Source organism: Oncorhynchus nerka, linkage group LG14, assembly GCF_034236695.1.
Source record: "Oncorhynchus nerka isolate Pitt River linkage group LG14, Oner_Uvic_2.0, whole genome shotgun sequence".
Lineage (NCBI taxonomy): Eukaryota > Metazoa > Chordata > Actinopteri > Salmoniformes > Salmonidae > Oncorhynchus > Oncorhynchus nerka.
Window position 1 is genome coordinate 20,602,501 of NC_088409.1, and position 22,995 is coordinate 20,625,495.

Here is a 22,995-nt window from a genome sequence, read left to right on the forward strand (position 1 = left end):
TCAAAATGAGGCTCAGTAGTGTGTGTGGCCTCCACGTGCCTGTATGACCTCCCTACAACGCCTGGGCATGCTCCTGATGAGGTGGCGGATGGTCTCCTGAGGGATCTCCTCCCAGACCTGGACTAAAGCATCCGCCAACTCCTGGACAGTCTGTGGTGCAACGTGGCGTTGGTGGATGGAGCATGACATGATGTCCCAGATGTGCTCAATTGGATTCAGGTATGGGGAACGGGCGGGCCAGTCCATAGCATCAAAGCCTTCCTCTTGCAGGAACTGCTGACACACTCCAGCCACATGAGGTCTAGCATTGTCTTGCATTAGGAGGAACCCAGGGTGAACCCCACCAGCATATGGTCTCACAAGGAGTCTGAGGATCTCATCTCGGTACCTAATGGCAGTTAGGCTACCTCTGGCGAGCACATGGAGGGCTGTGCGGCCCCCCAAAGAAATGCCACCCCACACCACGACTGACCCACCGCCAAACCGGTCATGCTGGAGAATGTTGCAGGCAGCGTCTCCAGACTCTGTCACGTCTGTCACGTGCTCAGTGTGAACCTGCTTTCATCTGTGAAGAGCACAGGGCGCCAGTGGCGAATTTGCCAATTTTGGTGTTCTCTGGCAAATGCCAAACGTCCTGCACGGTGTTGGGCTGTAAGCACAACCCCCACCTGTGGACGTCGGGCCCTCATGGAGTCTGTTTCTGACCGTTTGAGCAGACACATGCACATTTGTGGCCTGCTGGAGGTCATTTTGCAGGGCTCTGGCAGTGCTCCTCCTTGCACAGAGGCGGATGTAGCGGTCCTGCTGCTGGGTTGTTGCCCTCCTACGGCCTCCTCCACGTCTCTTGATGTACTGGCCTGTCTCCTGGTAGCGCCTCCATGCTCTGGACACTACACTGACAGACACAGCAAACCTTCTTGCCACAGCTCGCATTGATGTGCCATCCTGGATGAGCTGCACTACCTGAGCCACTTGTGTGGGTTGTAGACTCCGTCTCATGCTACCACTAGAGTGAAAGCACCGCCAGCATTCAAAAGTGACCAAAACATCATCCAGGAAGCATAGGAACTGAGAAGTGGTCTGTGGTCCCCACCTGCAGAACCACTCCTTTATTGGGGGTGTCTTGCTAATTTCCTCTAATTTCCACCTGTTGTCTATTCCATTTGCACAACAGCATGTGAAATTTATTGTCAATCAGTGTTGCTTCCTAAGTGGACAGTTTGATTTCACAGAAGTGTGATTAACTTGGAGTTACATTGTGTTGTTTAAGTGTTCCCTTTATTTTTTTGAGTAGTGTATATATTTAAGCTCAGTGTGTCATCTTGATCGCTGCTGAAAAGTTAGTTTCTGTTGGTTAGTTTCCGTTCTCTCTCTCTCTCTCTCTCTCTCTGCCGTGGTTAGGATAGATTGTTCAGAGTGACATTCATTAATTTCGTTATTGAATGGATGTTTCGGCGGTTGTCATTCTTCACGTTCAATGATACCGAATTCCTTGCTGCAGACTAGTAATTAATATCAAAGACTTGTTCTTATTCTGTCAGTATCGATAGTCTAAGAGTTTAACCACGTGGTATGGTTAAAAGATTCAGAAATGGTCTGCAACCTTTGTCCTCTCGTAATGGAGAAAAACATGGTCTGTTGAGAATTTATCAAAGTTTGGGTTTTATTCAGGAGTTGCAGAAAAGGGCCTGTCCCAGGATGCCTGACCCTAACTGGGCTCATGGGCGGTCCTCTGATTTAGTTAAACTCAAAAGGGAATTGGAGTTTCCTTCATTAAACAGTCCAAAATCACATTACACAATTTTACAAACAGTATCATCCTCACTCATTCATCTTATACAACAATTAGATGTAAACCTCATATCTGAGGCTATTATATAAACAGCGTTATGGTAATGTGGCCGCACCGTATCCCATGAGTTTTACCAAGTTGTAACAAACGGACCAGTTCGTAGCTGGATTCTTCACTGATCTTTTATACCTTCTCCAGAACATAAATGTTGTTCGGACCTCAAGTTCGGTGAGGTGGAAGAAATTCCTTTGTTCTCTATGACACTTCACTCTGTCTCTATACTGTGTGGCCATGAGGCAGGGTCTTCCCTGGGAATTTACGACCTCTCTGACCACAGCAGCCTACTTGAAGGAGGCAGGGAGAGGGGGATGGGGCTTGCTGTACCCAAGAAGGGCAACGTCATGACAGGAGGTATGTGAGGATATAGGCCTTGTTATAGAGACGTGCAAAAAGCATATGCTACCACTTGTTTGCTTAGGTTTAGGAAAAACAACGGTCCATATTATATAAAGCGAACTAGGCTATAACAATGATTAACTCCACAATTATTTCAGCATAGTCTACTAGCCTATCGAAGGTCTTGCGCAGCCTAAACATCACAGGAAAATGTGGTTGGTTTATTAAATGCTTTGCAATTTAGGGCTATGCCTAACGCAAAATACCAAAAAGTTAGAATCGGTGTGGGCCTATGCATCGACCAAACAGTTTAACAAATAATGACATATATTATTCAGGAGAATCCCATTGAATCAGGCTATTCATTTCAGTGCAATTGCGTTCTTACTCATATTCTTAGACTAAACGGAACCGAAAACACCCCAGCCTGTTTTGATCACAGATCATGATGAAGCCTGAACATTTAAGCTGTCTGTCATTGATTTAGCCCACAATTGCCTATAGATTTGATACACGTGAAGACCTATATTTAATCTGGAATTGACAAACAAAAGCCTGAATAGGATCCCGATTTTCCCCCACATAATATTTATTACCAATTAGGCTAAATGTATTCCTAATAATTTGCATAGGCTAACCATTGCGATTAATGTTATTTACCATCTTCTGCTTTTTATGAATAAACAGGCATCAGTGTAAACATATCATTTCCATGACCCACACACACATTAATGTTACTTACCTTACAGATCACAAAGTCAGCTAATTTCCACTCCATTCATATGGAAATACATTTGATTCATACACTGGCTTGTCTGGCTGTCATGTTTTCATTTTAAACAGGCATTCCCTTATCTACACTGAAATAATTTTAGTCCTCAATTTGACTGCCTCACCTGGTTCACCAACTACTTTGCAGACAGAGTTCAGTGTGTCAAATCGGAGGGCATGTTGTCCGGACCTCTGGCAGTCTCTATGGGGGTATGCAGACGACACCATTCTGTATACTTCTGGCCCTTCCTTGGACACTGTGCTAACTAATCTCCAAACGAGCTTCAATGCCATACAACACTCTTTCCGTTGGCTCCAACTGATCTTAAACACTAGTAAAACCAAATGCATGCTTTTCAACCGTTCGCTGCCCGCACCTGCCCGCCCGACTAGCATCACCAACCTGGACGGTTCTGACCTATAATTTGTGGACAACTACAAATACCTAGGTATTAAACATCTCCAATCCAAAATCAAATCTAGAATCGACTTTCTATTTTGCAACAAAGCCTCCTTCACTCACGCCGCCAAACTTACCCTAGTAAAACTGACTATCCTACCGATCCTCGACTTCGGCTATGTCATCTACTAAATAGCCTCCAATACTCTACTCAGCAAACTGGATGCAGTCTATCACAGTGCCATACCAAATCACCTTATTCCACCCACCACTGCAACCTGTATGCTCTCGTCGACTGGCCCTCGCTACATATTCGTCGCCAGACCCACTGGCTCCAGATCATCTATAAGTCTATGCTAGGTAATGCTCCACCTTATCTCAGCTCACTGGTCTCGATAACAACACCCACCCGTAGCACATGTTCCAGCAGGTACAGTGGGGAGAACAAGTGTTTGATACACTGCAAATTTTGCAGGTTTTCCCTACTTACAAAGCATGTAGAGGTCTGTAACATAGGTACACTTCAACTGTGAGAGACGGAATCTAAAACAAAAATCCAGAAAATCACATTGTATGATTTTTAAGTAATTAATTTGTATTTTATTGCATGACATAAGTATTTGATCACCTACCAATCAGTAAGAATTCCGTCTCTCACAGACCTGTTAGTTTTTCATTAAGAAGCCCTCAGTTTGGGGCTCCATGCAAGATCTCACCTTGTGGGGCATCAATGATCATGAGGAAGGTGAGGGATCAGCCCAGAACTACACGACAAGACCTGGTCAATGACCTGAAGAGAGCTGGGACACAGTCTCAAAGAAAACCATTAGTAACACACTACGCCGTCATGGATTAAAATCCTGCAGCGCACGCAAGGTCCCCCTGCTCAAGCCAGCGCATGTCCAGGCCCGTCTGAAGTTTGTCAATGACCATCTGGATGATCCAGAGGAATGGGAGAAGGTCATGTGGTCTGATGAGACAAAAATAGAGCTTTTTGGTCTAAACTCCACTCGCCGTGTTTGGAGGAAGAAGGATGAGTACAACCCCAAGAACACCATCCCAACCGTGAAGCATGGAGGTGGAAACATCATTCTTTGGGGATGCTTTTCTGCAAAGGGGACAGGACGACTGCACCGTATTGAGGGGAGGATGGATGGGGCCATGTATCGCAAGATCTTGGCCAACAACCTCCTTCACTCAGTAAGAGCATTGAAGATGGGTCGTGGCTGGGTCTTCCAGCATGACAACGACCCAAAACACACAGACAGGGCAACTAAGGAGTGGCTCCGTAAGAAGCATCTCAAGGTCCTGGAGTGGCCTAGCCAGTCTCCAGACCTGAACCCAATAGAAAATCTTTGGAGGGAGCTGAAAGTACGTTTTGCCCAGCGACAGCCTCGAAACCTGAAGGATTTGGAGAAGGTCTGTATGGAGGAGTGGGCCAAAATCCCTGCTGCAGTGTGTGCAAACCTGGTCAAGAACTACAGGAAACGTATGATCTCTGTAATTGCAAACAAAGGTTTCTGTACCAAATATTAAGTTCTGCTTTTCTGATGTATCAAATACTTTTGTCATGCAATAAAATGCAAATTAATTACTTAAAAATCATACAATGTGATTTTCATTTTAGATTTCGTCTCTCACAGTTGAAGTGTACCTATGATAAAAATTACAGACCTCTACATGCTTCAAAATCGGCAGTGTATCAAATACTTGTTCTCCCCACTGTATATCTCACTGGTCATCCCCAAAGCCAGCACCTCATTTGGCAGCCTTTCCTTCCAGCACTCTTCTGCCAGTGACTGGAACGAATTGCAAAAATTGCTGAAGTTGGAGACTTTTATTTCCCTCACCAACTTTAAACATCAGCTGTCTGAGCAGCTGTGCATAATCCATCTGTAAATAGCCCACCCAATCTACCTACCTCATCCCCATACGTTTTTTAATGTACTTTTCTTCTCTACTTGCACCTCATCATCTGCTCATTTATCACTCCAGTGTTCATCTGCTAAATTGTAATTATTCGCTCCTATGGCCTATTTATTGCCTACCTCCACATGCCTTTTGCACACACTGTATATAGACTTTTTTCCCCCCTACTGTGTCATTGACTTGTTTATTCCATGTGTAACTCTGTGTTGTTGTCTGAGTCACACTGCTTGTCACGACTTCCGCCGAAGTCGGCTCCTCTCCTTGTTCGGGCGGCGTTCGGCATCACCGGCTTTCTAGCCATCGCCGCTCCATTATTCATATATCCATTTGTCTTGTATTGTTTCCATACACACCTAGTTTTCATTTCCCCAATCTACTTGTATTTAACCCTCTGTTTCCCATCATGTTTTGTGTGTAATTGTTTCATGTTATTGTGGTGTTTTTTTACGCGCTTTACTTTTGTTATGTTCTGTGTTTTGAGCGCGTTTGATTTATGTAGTGCTCTCATTTTTGGAACTAAAATAAAAGTGCGCCTGTTTACATCACTCTACTCTCCTCCACATGACTTCGCCTCTACACACCTGATGACAGAATTACACACCAAAACATGATGGAAAACAGAGGGTTAAATACAATGGAACAAGACAAGACAAATGGATATATGAAAAATGGAGCGGCGATGGCTAGAAAGCCGGTGACGTCGATCGCCGAACGAACAAGGAGAGGAGCCGACTTTTTGCTTTATCTTGGCCAGGTCGCAGTTGTAAATGAGAACCTGTTCTCAACTAGTCTACCTAGTTAAATAAAGGTGAAAAAAAATGTATGATTTAAAAAACATTATAGCTCATTAGTACACCCTTGTGGTTGAGTATATGTCTATTGTATGTCTTATGATACAAATACCATCAAGGGATACGTTAGAATTTACAATAACGAACACCTGAGTTACAGTTAATATAAGGAAAAGTTCAAGTTAATGTTGTTATTCTTTCAACATGCATCACTGGATTACATGACCTCTGCTACTCCTGTCTCTAGTTTCAGCACTTTTTAAATCATGATGGGCAGCCTAGGACAGAATCGGCAAATGGTAACTCCCAACCTTTGCAGCACTGTGTAAAGTTTCAGATGAATGTCACAGAGGGTAGAGTCAAAATCAAGGCCCCAGTGAGAATTGAACTCACGACCCCTGGTTTACAAGACCAGTGCTCTAACCACTGAGCTATGGAGCCATACAGATATGTGTTGAAGAATTGGAACGTTATAAAGAACACACCCGTCATACAGTTAAAAAAAGAGACACACCTAAGTAACCAAACATGCAGGTTTCCCAGTCTGGCTCCTACAGTAAATGCAGATTCCTCGTATTTCAACAAACAAGCCACTGCTCATTTCCTGTTTGAAGTTTCATCTTGGTTTCGCCTGTAGCATCAGTTCTGGGGCACTCACAGATAATATCTTTGCAGTTTTGGAAACGTCAGAGTGTTTTCTTTCCAAAGCTGCCAATTATATGCATAGTCGAGCATCTTTTCGTGACAAAATATTGCGCTTAAAACGGGCACGTTTTTTTATCCTATAATGACATAGCGCCCCCATAGGGTGAAGAGGTTAAACATTCATGAAGATAGAAGTGTGTCATATCATTTAAAAGCTTAACTACTTGTTAATCCAAATGCGTTGCCAGATTTCAAAAAGGCTTTACGGGCGGAAGCATACCATGTGATTATCTGAGGACAGCGCACCACATCAAAATATTTTTTCAACCAGCACAGGCTTCACAGAATCGCAAATAGCGATGAAATAAATCACTTACCTTTGAAGATCTTCCTCTGTTTGCAATCCCAAGGGTCCCAGCTACACAATGAATGCTTGTTTTGTTTGATAAAGTCCTTCTTTATATCCAAAAATGTTAGTTTAGTTGGCGCCATTGATTTCAGTAATCCACTCCTTTAACATGCATACAAAGGAATCCAAAAGCTACCGGTAAACTTTGTTCATACAAGTCAAACAATGTTCTATTCAATCCTCAGGTACCCTAATTTGTAAATAAAGGATAGTACTCCAGACAGAAAGAACGGTGTTCAATAGGAAAGGAAAATAACGAAGAGCGCACCCTCATTCACGGGCGCCAAAAGCCTACTTTTCCTGTTGAGCCCCCTTGGGAAAAACAACTATTACTTGTTCGTATTTCAACAAATAAGCCTGAAACCCTGTATAAAGACTGTTGACATCTAGTGGAATCCATAGGTACAGCAATCTGAGAGGAATCTTTATATACAGACCCATAGACTTGCATTGGAAAGGCTTCTTAGCGCCAAAAAATAAAACTATTTCTGGATGGATTTTCCTTGGGTTTTCGCCTGCCATATGAATTCTGTTATACTCACAAACATTATTTTAACTGTTTAGAACATTCAAAGTGTTTTCCATCCAATTCTACCAATTATATGCATTTCCTAGCTTCTGGGCCTGAATAACAGGCAGTTTACTTTGGGCACGTCAGTCAGGCAGAAATTCAGAATACTGCCCCTAGCCTTAAGAAGTTTTAATACTTTCTCAGAAGTAGCCATTATTTACTATACTGAACAAAAATATATATGCAACACGCAACAATTGAAACGTTTTTACTGAGTTACAGTTAATATAAGGGAAAGTTCAAGTTAATGTTGTTATTCTTTCAACATGCATCACTGGATTACATGACCTCTGCTACTCCTAGCACATTTTAAACCATCATCATGGTTGAGTATATGTCTATTGTATGTCTTATGATACAAATACCATCAAGGGATACGTTAGAATTTACAATAACGAACACCTGAGTTACAGTTAATATAAGGAAAAGTTCAAGTTAATGTTGTTATTCTTTCAACATGCATCACTGGATTACATGACCTCTGCTACTCCTGTCTCTAGTTTCAGCACTTTTTAAATCATGATGGGCAGCCTAGGACAGAATCGGCAAATGGTAACTCCCACCTTTGTAGCACTGTATAAAGTTTCAGATGAATGTCACAGAGGGTAGAGTCAAAATGAAGGCCCCAGTGAGAATTGAACTCACGACCCCTGGTTTACAAGACCAGTGCTCTAACTACTGAGCTATGGAGCCATACAGACATCCTTGAAGAATTGGAACGTTATAAAGAACACACCCGTCATACAGTTAAAAAAGAGACACACCTAAGTAACCAAACATGCAGGTTTCCCAGTCTGGCTCCTACAGTAAATGCAGATTCCTCGTATTTCAACAAACAAGCCACTGCTCATTTCCTGTTTGAAGTTTCATCTTGGTTTCGCCTGTAGCATCAGTTCTGGGGCACTCACAGATAATATCTTTGCAGTTTTGGAAACGTCAGAGTGTTTTCTTTCCAAAGCTGCCAATTATATGCATAGTCGAGCATCTTTTCGTGACAAAATATTGCGCTTAAAACGGGCACGTTTTTTTATCCTATAATGACATAGCGCCCCCATAGGGTGAAGAGGTTAAACATTCATGAAGATAGAAGTGTGTCATATCATTTAAAAGCTTAACTACTTGTTAATCCAAATGCGTTGCCAGATTTCAAAAAGGCTTTACGGGCGGAAGCATACCATGTGATTATCTGAGGACAGCGCACCACATCAAAATATTTTTTCAACCAGCACAGGCTTCACAGAATCGCAAATAGCGATGAAATAAATCACTTACCTTTGAAGATCTTTCTCTGTTTGCAATCCCAAGGGTCCCAGCTACACAATGAATGCTTGTTTTGTTTGATAAAGTCCTTCTTTATATCCAAAAATGTTAGTTTAGTTGGCGCCATTGATTTCAGTAATCCACTCCTTCAACATGCATACAAAGGAATCCAAAAAGCTACCGGTAAACTTTGTTCATACAAGTCAAACAATGTTCTATTCAATCCTCAGGTACCCCAATTTGTAAATAAAGGATAGTACTCCAGACAGAAAGAACGGTGTTCAATAGGAAAGGAAAATAACGAAGAGCGCACCCTCATTCACGGGCGCCAAAAGCCTACTTTTCCTGTTGAGCCCCCTTGGGAAAAACAACTATTACTTGTTCGTATTTCAACAAACAAGCCTGAAACCCTGTATAAAGACTGTTGACATCTAGTGGAATCCATAGGTACAGCAATCTGGGAGGAATCTTTATATACAGACCCATAGACTTGCATTGGAAAGGCTTCTTAGCGCCAAAAAATAAAACGATTTCTGGATGGATTTTCCTTGGGTTTTCGCCTGCCATATGAATTCTGTTATACTCACAAACATTATTTTAACCGTTTAGAACATTCAAAGTGTTTTCCATCCAATTCTACCAATTATATGCATTTCCTAGCTTCTGGGCCTGAATAACAGGCAGTTTACTTTGGGCACGTCAGTCAGGCAGAAATTCAGAATACTGCCCCCTAGCCTTAAGAAGTTTTAATACTTTCTCAGAAGTAGCAATTATTTACTATACTGAACAAAAATATATATGCAACACGCAACAATTGAAACGTTTTTACTGAGTTACAGTTAATATAAGGGAAAGTTCAAGTTAATGTTGTTATTCTTTCAACATGCATCACTGGATTACATGACCTCTGCTACTCCTAGCACATTTTAAACCATCATCATGGTTGAGTATATGTCTATTGTATGTCTTATGATACAAATACCATCAAGGGATACGTTAGAATTTACAATAACGAACACCTGAGTTACAGTTAATATAAGGAAAAGTTCAAGTTAATGTTGTTATTCTTTCAACATGCATCACTGGATTACATGACCTCTGCTACTCCTGTCTCTAGTTTCAGCACTTTTTAAATCATGATGGGCAGCCTAGGACAGAATCGGCAAATGGTAACTCCCACCTTTTGTAGCACTGTATAAAGTTTCAGATGAATGTCACAGAGGGTAGAGTCAAAATGAAGGCCCCAGTGAGAATTGAACTCTCGACCCCTGGTTTACAAGACCAGTGCTCTAACCACTGAGCTATGGAGCCGTACAGATATGTGTTGAAGAATTGGAACGTTATAAAGAACACACCCGTCATACAGTTAAAAAAAGAGACACACCTAAGTAACCAAACATGCAGGTTTCCCAGTCTGGCTCCTACAGTAAATGCAGATTCCTCGTATTTCAACAAACAAGCCACTGCTCATTTCCTGTTTGAAGTTTCATCTTGGTTTCGCCTGTAGCATCAGTTCTGGGGCACTCACAGATAATATCTTTGCAGTTTTGGAAACGTCAGAGTGTTTTCTTTCCAAAGCTGCCAATTATATGCATAGTCGAGCATCTTTTCGTGACAAAATATTGCGCTTAAAACGGGCACGTTTTTTTATCCTATAATGACATAGCGCCCCCATAGGGTGAAGAGGTTAAACATTCATGAAGATAGAAGTGTGTCATATCATTTAAAAGCTTAACTACTTGTTAATCCAAATGCGTTGCCAGATTTCAAAAAGGCTTTACGGGCGGAAGCATACCATGTGATTATCTGAGGACAGCGCACCACATCAAAATATTTTTTCAACCAGCACAGGCTTCACAGAATCGCAAATAGCGATGAAATAAATCACTTACCTTTGAAGATCTTCCTCTGTTTGCAATCCCAAGGGTCCCAGCTACACAATGAATGCTTGTTTTGTTTGATAAAGTCCTTCTTTATATCCAAAAATGTTAGTTTAGTTGGCGCCATTGATTTCAGTAATCCACTCCTTTAACATGCATACAAAGGAATCCAAAAAGCTACCGGTAAACTTTGTTCATACAAGTCAAACAATGTTCTATTCAATCCTCAGGTACCCTAATTTGTAAATAAAGGATAGTACTCCAGACAGAAAGAACGGTGTTCAATAGGAAAGGAAAATAACGAAGAGCGCACCCTCATTCACGGGCGCCAAAAGCCTACTTTTCCTGTTGAGCCCCCTTGGGAAAAACAACTATTACTTGTTCGTATTTCAACAAATAAGCCTGAAACCCTGTATAAAGACTGTTGACATCTAGTGGAATCCATAGGTACAGCAATCTGAGAGGAATCTTTATATACAGACCCATAGACTTGCATTGGAAAGGCTTCTTAGCGCCAAAAAATAAAACTATTTCTGGATGGATTTTCCTTGGGTTTTCGCCTGCCATATGAATTCTGTTATACTCACAAACATTATTTTAACTGTTTAGAACATTCAAAGTGTTTTCCATCCAATTCTACCAATTATATGCATTTCCTAGCTTCTGGGCCTGAATAACAGGCAGTTTACTTTGGGCACGTCAGTCAGGCAGAAATTCAGAATACTGCCCCCTAGCCTTAAGAAGTTTTAATACTTTCTCAGAAGTAGCCATTATTTACTATACTGAACAAAAATATATATGCAACACGCAACAATTGAAACGTTTTTACTGAGTTACAGTTAATATAAGGGAAAGTTCAAGTTAATGTTGTTATTCTTTCAACATGCATCACTGGATTACATGACCTCTGCTACTCCTAGCACATTTTAAACCATCATCATGGTTGAGTATATGTCTATTGTATGTCTTATGATACAAATACCATCAAGGGATACGTTAGAATTTACAATAACGAACACCTGAGTTACAGTTAATATAAGGAAAAGTTCAAGTTAATGTTGTTATTCTTTCAACATGCATCACTGGATTACATGACCTCTGCTACTCCTGTCTCTAGTTTCAGCACTTTTTAAATCATGATGGGCAGCCTAGGACAGAATCGGCAAATGGTAACTCCCACCTTTTGTAGCACTGTATAAAGTTTCAGATGAATGTCACAGAGGGTAGAGTCAAAATGAAGGCCCCAGTGAGAATTGAACTCACGACCCCTGGTTTACAAGACCAGTGCTCTAACTACTGAGCTATGGAGCCATACAGACATCCTTGAAGAATTGGAACGTTATAAAGAACACACCCGTCATACAGTTAAAAAAAGAGACACACCTAAGTAACCAAACATGCAGGTTTCCCAGTCTGGCTCCTACAGTAAATGCAGATTCCTCGTATTTCAACAAACAAGCCACTGCTCATTTCCTGTTTGAAGTTTCATCTTGGTTTCGCCTGTAGCATCAGTTCTGGGGCACTCACAGATAATATCTTTGCAGTTTTGGAAACGTCAGAGTGTTTTCTTTCCAAAGCTGCCAATTATATGCATAGTCGAGCATCTTTTCGTGACAAAATATTGCGCTTAAAACGGGCACGTTTTTTTATCCTATAATGACATAGCGCCCCCATAGGGTGAAGAGGTTAAACATTCATGAAGATAGAAGTGTGTCATATCATTTAAAAGCTTAACTACTTGTTAATCCAAATGCGTTGCCAGATTTCAAAAAGGCTTTACGGGCGGAAGCATACCATGTGATTATCTGAGGACAGCGCACCACATCAAAATATTTTTTCAACCAGCACAGGCTTCACAGAATCGCAAATAGCGATGAAATAAATCACTTACCTTTGAAGATCTTCCTCTGTTTGCAATCCCAAGGGTCCCAGCTACACAATGAATGCTTGTTTTGTTTGATAAAGTCCTTCTTTATATCCAAAAATGTTAGTTTAGTTGGCGCCATTGATTTCAGTAATCCACTCCTTCAACATGCATACAAAGGAATCCAAAAAGCTACCGGTAAACTTTGTTCATACAAGTCAAACAATGTTCTATTCAATCCTCAGGTACCCTAATTTGTAAATAAAGGATAGTACTCCAGACAGAAAGAACGGTGTTCAATAGGAAAGGAAAATAACGAAGAGCGCACCCTCATTCACGGGCGCCAAAAGCCTACTTTTCCTGTTGAGCCCCCTTGGGAAAAACAACTATTACTTGTTCGTATTTCAACAAACAAGCCTGAAACCCTGTATAAAGACTGTTGACATCTAGTGGAATCCATAGGTACAGCAATCTGGGAGGAATCTTTATATACAGACCCATAGACTTGCATTGGAAAGGCTTCTTAGCGCCAAAAAATAAAACTATTTCTGGATGGATTTTCCTTGGGTTTTCGCCTGCCATATGAATTCTGTTATACTCACAAACATTATTTTAACCGTTTAGAACATTCAAAGTGTTTTCCATCCAATTCTACCAATTATATGCATTTCCTAGCTTCTGGGCCTGAATAACAGGCAGTTTACTTTGGGCACGTCAGTCAGGCAGAAATTCAGAATACTGCCCCCTAGCCTTAAGAAGTTTTAATACTTTCTCAGAAGTAGCCATTATTTACTATACTGAACAAAAATATATATGCAACACGCAACAATTGAAACGTTTTTACTGAGTTACAGTTAATATCTTGCAAGTTCCAAGATGGCGTAGCAGTAAGTCGTGTCGTGTCATGTCCCCTGTATATATCTTTTTCGTTTTTTACATATTTTTCTTCGCATATCTCTTTAAATACTTTTTGCTAAACCTAAGCTTCCAAATACTCTCCTGCAACCCGCCTCACCCAATGTAGCTATTTTTCCTAAAGTATTTATATTTATATTTACTTCGGAACCGGAACCCCTCAACTGAAGCTCAACTGAAGCTAGCCAGCTAACCACTAGCCATGCTAGCGGTCTTCAGCTAACCGGTCATCAGCTAACCGTCAGCCCGGAAAGCTCTCGCCAGTTCGAACAACGCGACTCCAACCAGAGCATAACGGACCTATTTATTTTTTCATCCCCGGATTCTTCCCCGGATTCCCACCGCAAATGGAACATTTTTCAGCTGGATCTTGTAAGGGACTGCTAATTCTTATGTAGGTGACATTACATTGCTATAGCTGAGACAACGTATTTTCACAGTAAAACATGTTAGGCCCCATACAGGATATCTCTCACACACACACTCACTTAAATCATCCACAACACTGTCACAACAGGATACTCCTAGCCACAGGTGCTAGCCGTCAATTCGGCCACAACATCCCCAGAAGATAGGGACGCACACACATTACACACACACAACTCCCCAGAAGATAGGGACGCACACACATTACACACAACATCCTGAGGACAAGATAGGGACGCACACACATTACACACTGACTCCCGAGGACAGGGACGACGCACATACATTACACACACGAGCTGCCGAGGACACCCAGATAAGACACCCACACATTGGCAGAAAGCCTAGACTTGGAGACAAACTAGCGCACACACATAATCTCCTTTCTAGCCGAACATTGTGTGACCAAGGACAGCGCACACACCAAACGCACACACCAAATCTCCTCTTTAGCTGAACATGGTGTGACGACCAAGAACAGGCATGGCAGGACTCTACGATGACGGACAGACAACTGAGCCAATGCCGGATGACTACACCACAGCCTGATCCAATCCGAAGATCCGATCTCCTAGAATCAACCTACTTTCTGTTCTGTATATGAAGCTTGTACTCACTGTTAGCAGGGTTCTTTTCTGTTGGTCTCTGATGAGCTAACAGAGGGGCCCGTATATACGCTGTACCAGATATCTTCACTCTGAATTAAACCTGTCGCTTGTCGTACAATCTACCACCTTGTCTGCATCGATCCTTGACCGACTCGCCCTTTATCATATCCCATTATCAACAGATTACTTGGTAGCAGAGGATGGTTGAATAACAATCCATCGAAGTGAGTTGACTTGGGTGTGAGAGGGCGAGAGGGTGAAAGGACGATTCACGGAGGACAGGTGAAGGAATTCGGGGGAGGACAACAATTCTGCTCAACTCGGGAAACTGATCTCACGGTGCACCACAAACAAGGTAAGCAAAACCTGTTAAATCAAACTTTGCATATTGTCGTATAGTCTGTCTAAATTTTGATCAGTATTACCGAGTGAGTATGAATTCTTGTGTAAATTTATAATTTGCTGACAAGTTGAAAGTACAGTGAAGTGAATATATGTTGTAACAAACCGGCGACGGCCGGGTGATTTAAATCATTGATGAGATATCAGTAAGGGGTCAGCACAGTCTGATAGCTTTCAATTGATGAGAGATCACTTTAAGGCCTAGATAGTTCCGATGGGGGTCAGGAATAGAGATCAGTAGGGGATAGTTAACTACTATTCATTAAATCTAGCGCCGAGGGGATAAATTGTAATTTTGTCCCGTGACCCGGTCGAGGCTAGTCTGATAAGAGATTCACTGATAGGGGTCGGACATGTGTAATAATTCTGATAGGGGTCAGCTCGATAGGGATCAGGAATAGAGATCAGTAAGGGGATAGTTAATTACTATTCATTAAACCTAGCGCCAAGGGGAGAAATTGTAATTTTGTCCCGTGACCCGGTCGAGGCTAGTCTGATAGAGGTTCACTGATAAGGATCGGCTTTCAGGGGTCAGAGATATAACGTGTTGTTTTGTCTTGTTTTGTCTATTTGTAACTGTGTATATTAAAAATGCAATGTGCTTGTAATTGTTTCCATTAAGATTGTTGGTGGTTAGATAGAGAGAGAGAGAGATAGAATTCAATAAGGCTTATTTGATAAATCCGATACTTCTATGTTATATGCACCTATGACTTCTGTGTTAAATGTATAATCAGGAACAAAATGACTGATGCATAATTGAAATAAGATCTGAATGTAATATTCAATATTGAGACTAAATAGTCGATTTGATCCTTTTGGTTGCGCGCTCCACAAATGCTACACCAACCTATTCTTTTTCTCTAACTAAAAATACTAAGGAGAAGCTCTGAGATAAGGCAGAATACGAGCAGTAGCGTCTCCTCGAATACATCGTAGGTATTAATCAACGTCGGGCGAAGTATATGCTAATTATATTCAGATAGTCTCTGAGAATTTAGATTAAAAATCCGATTAAATTCCAATTGATTTAAATTGAATTCCGATTAAAGCAAATTCACAATGGCGACTCCCCATACTCCTAAGCTGAAATTTAATGAGTTCCTAGACCAAAGAATGGAATACAGATCGGGGGGAAAAGAACAGTGGAAGTCTATAAAGAAGGTTTGGGAGGGATTAAAGTTCAAATGGACTCAAGCAGGTTATCTAGGAGGGGGGCTGCCAACCGGGGCCCAGCTGAAAACAATGGAATGTGGATTGAGAGAGACGTTGCAGGAGACAAGAGACATGGAGGTAGAAAGAAACAAGGGCCATGTATTTAAAAGCCAAGGGACCAAACAGAGAGAAAGAGCAGAAGCGGAACTAAAGATAGGAACTTGGGCCATCGAAGAAGCGCGGAGAGCAATACTGAACAAAAATCCTGGAATAATGGGGGTGGCCACTCCCTCACAAGGGACAGATGTGCAGACGAACCACCACCAGGAGATGGCGCCAAATCCATCTCCCTCTGCCCTGGCCACTCCCTCACAAGGGGCATATGTGCAGACAAGCCACCACCAGGAGATGGCGCCAAATCCATTTCCCTCTGCCCCGCCAACACCTGTGCCCTCAACAACCCGACATCTTTACCCAGTCCTGACAAATTTGCCTCCACCTTATACTGAAGAAAGACGACGGGCCGGGCCCGCGGCAACACAGGCCCCTGTGTTCATTGTAAAAGAAGGAGTACTCCGAGGGGATACGTTGATCAAAGGGGGCCACCTGGAGTGTGAAGAATTAAAACCTGGCCCACAGGGTTACTCCACACCAGGGGGTGCACAAATGTGCACACCAGGCCCATCTGACATGCATGCCCCTCGAACTATGCGACAACAGCTCCACCCCAGTGGCCACACGAGGAGTCAATCCACAGATGGAGCATGGGGCAACGGGAGCAGCTTGAAGTTAGAGGGGAGGGGAACCCCCACCTCCTGCACATCCACAGTGTACAGAGAACATAGAGGGGAACCAAGAAGCGATATTCTTGATGAGTACTTCACAAGTGGCCGCCGACAAGAAGAAAATTTAATGACCTTCAGTGAACCGGAAGTACTGGGAGAAGATGATACGGAACAACAAGAAGAGACAGAGGAAGATGTTCCCCTCACGGCTGCAGGTGTATGGGAGGCAACAAGCCAACTTAAACTCATAGAAGAAGTCGCAGAAGAAACGGGTGAAGTAGTCCTAATACAAGGAGTGTTTAAGGGAAAATCAACCCCCGTTGAAATAGCAGTAAGACGGTCGCAGCGCCTCCTAGCCAGACAGAGGAGAGGAGAAGAAGAAGAAGCCCAAAGACAACATGGGCCGTATCAAATGCCACTCAGGATGGACGACACAACGCACCGAGAGGAATACGTTGCCTGGAAGATGCAAGATTTGACGGCCCTGATGGAACAGCTCCCGAGCTTACATGGGGGTGCCTCAGCCTGGCTGCTTCAGCTTCAGTCCCTAACTTCCGGGTTCCGGCTTGCCTTGGGGGACATGAAGGCCTTATTGGCTAGGTCAACCGACTACACGACCATGAATGCCCTAATAAACACAGCAGGACTGGGAACATGTGGGTCAGCAACAGAACCTGAGAAATACCGAGCATCACTGTGGAGCGAGCTCAGAAGGGCGTATCCCACCGAGAAAAATTATGCAACCCTTACCTCTTTCACCATGGAAGAGGGGGAGCAGGCAGCTCAATACCTGGACAGGGCCAAGACCACCTGGAGATCAGTCCACATAGAACCCCATGACCAGAGCGGAACCACTCTCAGCATGTGGAAGGAGATGGTGGTGAATGGGACGCCGACAGAGGTGAAAAGCAAGCTAAGGGCCACAGTGGGGTTGATGGCCTTGCCAACTGCTCAATTCAACTCCCATGTCCACCATCACATCTCTCAATACAACAAAGACAAAGGCACGGCTGATTCACAAGTTCAGTCGCTGCAACTCCAGTTGCTAAAATTACAATTGAATGAGGCCCAAAAGACTGCAAAGCCTAAAAAGCAAATGGTGGCGGAGGAACCCACTGATATAGCTAAGATTGTGACTCAGACCATGAACCAGATGTTGGTGGCCGCTCCAGCACCACCAACCCTCGCGCAGGCACCGGTCGTATACGCCGCCCCTCCTAGTCCAGGAGCCAACTACGGATATGAGGGTTACACCCAGCCTGGATTTTCCAACCCACCTGGACCGACATGGGGGGGACCACCGCAAGCTAGAAGAAATTGCTACAACTGTAACCAAGAAGGGCATTATGCCAGGGTTTGCCCCGCTCCCCTCTCACAGCAGCGCCAGTCATACTTGGCAAACAGGGGGAGGAGAGGTGGACAACGGGGAAGAGGGGCCCCAAGATACTCAGCCCCTGCTCAGGGATATCCACCAGCCCCTGCTCAGGGATATCAACCAGCCTACAATACAGCGCCTCCTACCGGTCCCACCTTCCAGGGGATGTCCGAGGGATACCCCCCATGGGAATGAGGCTGCCCACCACCACCAGTCGGGTTAGATGGCCAACAATTCCCTGTCCACACGGAACCCACTATTACATGTGTAGTACAAGGGGTCACCCACAGGTTCCTTGTGGACACTGGATGCACATATTCCGCCATCAATTCTCATCAACCCCTCTCTTCAGACAAGGTAAAGGTGGTGGGGGTTTCAGGAAATCCTGAAGATCAATACAAAACCACTCCACTATTGTTCCAGTGGGGCCCTTCTAGTTTGAAACACCAATTCCTGTATTGTCCAAATTGCCCAATCAACCTACTAGGTCGAGACCTACTCTGTAAATTAGGGTGCGCAATCTACCTAACTGAATCAGGTGTGGAGGTTTCGCTCGATCCACCGCCAAGGGCCCGAATCCTGATGCTCCCAATTCTGCCCGCACCTGCTCTATCCACCACACAGGAGGTTTACTGGCTCAAATGCCTACCAACTGGACCTGGAACTCCTGCCATCCAATTTCAATTTAACCAATGGAGGAAGCTAATATACACCTTTCATCCCTACAAGACACCACAGGCTGAGTTGCACTGCACTCTCAACGTCACTGACGACGACGATACGCCTTATACTCAAGACTGGGATGAAAACATGATGCATCTTACCCCAGACATACGGTGCCTCACCATTGTGTGCGGCCCTGAGGGGGTGGCAGCCCCAGTCATACTCCCACACCATATTAAACCTTGGTATCAACTGGCACCAGACTCTTCTCCACACGTGACCCTCGCAGTAGGGAATGGACATGAGGCCCGAAGTCTGGGTCCAATGATAAAAAGGGCCTCGAAACTCACTTGGGAAGCGACTCATATGCCTGGCCTGTTGAAAGCAACCACCGAAAATATGTGGCGTCTGACTATGGTGGACACGGAAGAACGGTGCCAGCCTGAGCGTCTCACTCTCCCCAGGCACCACGGGAAACCATATTCAGATCACCCTTCCTCCCGTGCTGTCTTGGATTCCATAGACAAGGCAATATGGACAACCACACCATTTGACGTGGGAAAGTTACAGGTCCAACCAGTGCGCATTACCCTAACCAATCCAGCCCAAGTACCAATATTTCAAACCCAATATCGACTGAAGCATGAACAGACAGAGGGGATCAGACCCACTATCGAAGGCCTCCTGGGAGCTGGGTGCATATACAGGACTCTATCACTCTGGAACACCCCCATACTGCCGGTTCTGAAGGCAGGAGGAGAAACATACCGGATGGTGCAGGATTTCCGGGCTGTGAATGAAGTTACCACACCTATCGATCTCCCGGTTCCTGACCCACACATCACTCTGAGCAACCTGTCACCAAAGCATCGGTATTTCACCGTGGTGGACTTGGCCAATGCCTTTTTCAGCATCCCATTGGATGAGGCTTCCCAGCAGTTGTTTGCCTTTACCTACGAGAATCAGCAATTCACTTATTCCGTACTTCCCCAAGGTTACACTTCTTCCCCTGGAATCTTCAATCATATTCTGAAGACTCACCTGGCGGAATTGAAAATCCCAGAAGGAGTGATACTCATACAATACGTAGACGACCTGTTGCTGGGGGCTCCCACCTCTGACCTCTGTCTAGAAACGCTACGGAGCCGCAGTCAAACGACCACCCCTCATCACTGTCAAACGCTCCCTAAAACACTTCTGTGAGCAGGCCTTCCTAATCGACCTGGCCCGGGTATCCTGGAAGGACATTGACCTCATCCCGTCAGTTGAGGATGCCTGGTCATTCTTTAAAAGTAACTTCCTCTCCATTTTAGATAAGCATGCTCCGTTCAAAAAATGCAGAACCAAGAACAGATACAGCCCTTGGTTCACTCCAGACCTGACTGCCCTCGACCAGCACAAAAACATCCTGTGGCGGACTGCAATAGCATCGAATAGTCCCCGTGATATGCAACTGTTCAGGGAAGTCAGGAACCAATACACGCAGTCAGTCAGGAAAGCTAAGGCCAGCTTCTTCAGGCAGAAGTTTGCATCCTGTAGCTCCAACTCCAAAAAGTTCTGGGACACTGTGAAGTCCATGGAGAACAAGAGCACCTCCTCCCAGCTGCCCACTGCACTGAGGCTAGGTAACACGGTCACCACCGATAAATCCATGATTATCGAAAACTTCAATAAGCATTTCTCAACGGCTGGCCATGCCTTCCGCCTGGCTTCTCCAACCTCGGCCAACAGCTCCGCCCCCCCCCGCAGCTCCTCGCCCAAGCCTCTCCAGGTTCTCCTTTACCCAAATCCAGATAGCAGATGTTCTGAAAGAGCTCCAAAACCTGGACCCGTACAAATCAGCTGGGCTTGACAATCTGGACCCTCTATTTCTGAAACTATCCGCCGCCATTGTCGCAACCCCTATTACCAGCCTGTTCAACCTCTCTTTCATATCGTCCGAGATCCCCAAGGATTGGAAAGCTGCCGCAGACATCCCCCTCTTCAAAGGGGGAGACACCCTGGACCCAAACTGTTACAGACCTATATCCTTCCTGCCCTGCCTATCTAAGGTCTTCGAAAGCCAAGTCAACAAACAGGTCACTGACCATCTCGAATCCCACCGTACCTTCTCCGCTGTGCAATCTGGTTTCCGAGCCGGTCACGGGTGCACCTCAGCCACACTCAAGGTACTAAACGATATCTGAACCGCCATCGATAAAAGACAGTACTGTGCAGCCGTCTTCATCGACCTTGCCAAGGCCTTCGACTCTGTCAATCACCATATTCTTATCGGCAGACTCAGTAGCCTCGGTTTTTCGGATGACTGCCTTGCCTGGTTCACCAATTACTTTGCAGACAGAGTTCAGTGTGTCAAATCGGAGGGCATGCTGTCCGGTCCTCTGGCAGTCTCTATGGGGGTGCCACAGGGTTCAATTCTCGGGCCGACTCTTTTCTCTGTATATATCAATGATGTTGCTCTTGCTGCGGGCGATTCCCTGATACACCTCTACGCAGACGACACCATTCTATATACTTTCGGCCCGTCATTGGACACTGTGCTATCTAACCTCCAAACGAGCTTCAATGCCATACAACACTCCTTCCGTGGCCTCCAACTGCTCTTAAACGCTAGTAAAACCAAATGCATGCTTTTCAACCGATCGCTGCCTGCACCCGCATGCCCGACTAGCATCACCACCCTGGATGGTTCCGACCTTGAATATGTGGACATCTATAAGTACCTAGGTGTCTGGATAGACTGCAAACTCTCCTTCCAGACTCATATCAAACATCTCCAATCGAAAATCAAATCAAGAGTTGGCTTTCTATTCCGCAACAAAGCCTCCTTCACTCACGCCGCCAAGCTTACCCTAGTAAAACTGACTATCCTACCGATCCTCGACTTCGGCGATGTCATCTACAAAATGGCTTCCAACACTCTACTCAGCAAACTGGATGCAGTCTATCACAGTGCCATCCGTTTTGTCACTAAAGCACCTTATACCACCCACCACTGCGACTTGTATGCTCTAGTCGGCTGGCCCTCGCTACATATTCGTCGCCAGACCCACTGGCTCCAGGTCATCTACAAGTCCATGCTAGGTAATGCCCGCCTTATCTCAGTTCACTGGTCACGATGGCAACACCCATCCGTAGCACGCGCTCCAGCAGGTGTATCTCATTGATCATCCCTAAAGCCAACACCTCATTCGGCCGCCTTTCGTTCCAGTACTCTGCTGCCTGTGACTGGAACGAATTGCAAAAATCGCTGAAGTTGGAGACTTTTATCTCCCTCACCAACTTCAAACATCAGCTATCTGAGCAGCTAACCGATCGCTGCAGCTGTACATAGTCTATTGGTAAATAGCCCACCCATTTTCACCTACCTCATCCCCATACTGTTTTATTTATTTACTTTTCTGCTCTTTTGCACACCAATATCTCTACCTGTACATGACCATCTGATCATTTATCACTCCAGTGTTAATCTGCAAAATTGTAATTATTCGCCTACCTCATGCCTTTTGCACACATTGTATATAGACTCCCCCTTTTATTTCTACTGTGTTATTGACTTGTTAATTGTTTACTCCATGTGTAACTCTGTGTTGTTGTCTGTTCACACTGCTATGCTTTATCTTGGCCAGGTCGCAGTTGCAAATGAGATCTTGTTCTCAACTAGCCTACCTGGTTAAATAAAGGTGAAATAAAATAAAAAAAATAAGGAAAAGTTCAAGTTAATGTTGTTATTCTTTCAAAATGCATCACTGGATTACATGACCTCTGCTACTCCTGTCTCTAGTTATATATATATATGTATATTTGAAGAATTGGAATAAAGACTGTTGACATCTAGTGGAATCCATAGGTACAGCAATCTGGGAGGAATTTTTATATACAGACCCATAGACTTGCATTGGAAAGGCTTCTTAGCGCCAAAAAATAAAACGATTTCTGGATGGATTTTCCTTGGGTT

General features: G+C 44.1%; 4 non-coding genes across 4 annotated transcripts; all 4 read right to left on the bottom strand.

Moving 5' to 3' along the window:
* Nucleotides 1-6,447: 6,447 nt before the first annotated feature.
* On the bottom strand, nt 6,448-6,520 carry trnat-ugu (transfer RNA threonine (anticodon UGU)). The gene has a single exon. It is a non-coding gene; the product is annotated as a tRNA-Thr (tRNA).
* A 1,804-nt stretch (nt 6,521-8,324) lies between these two features.
* On the bottom strand, nt 8,325-8,397 carry trnat-ugu (transfer RNA threonine (anticodon UGU)). The gene has a single exon. It is a non-coding gene; the product is annotated as a tRNA-Thr (tRNA).
* Nucleotides 8,398-10,202: 1,805 nt separating this feature from the next.
* On the bottom strand, nt 10,203-10,275 carry trnat-ugu (transfer RNA threonine (anticodon UGU)). The gene has a single exon. It is a non-coding gene; the product is annotated as a tRNA-Thr (tRNA).
* A 1,807-nt stretch (nt 10,276-12,082) lies between these two features.
* On the bottom strand, nt 12,083-12,155 carry trnat-ugu (transfer RNA threonine (anticodon UGU)). The gene has a single exon. It is a non-coding gene; the product is annotated as a tRNA-Thr (tRNA).
* Nucleotides 12,156-22,995: the final 10,840 nt, after the last annotated feature.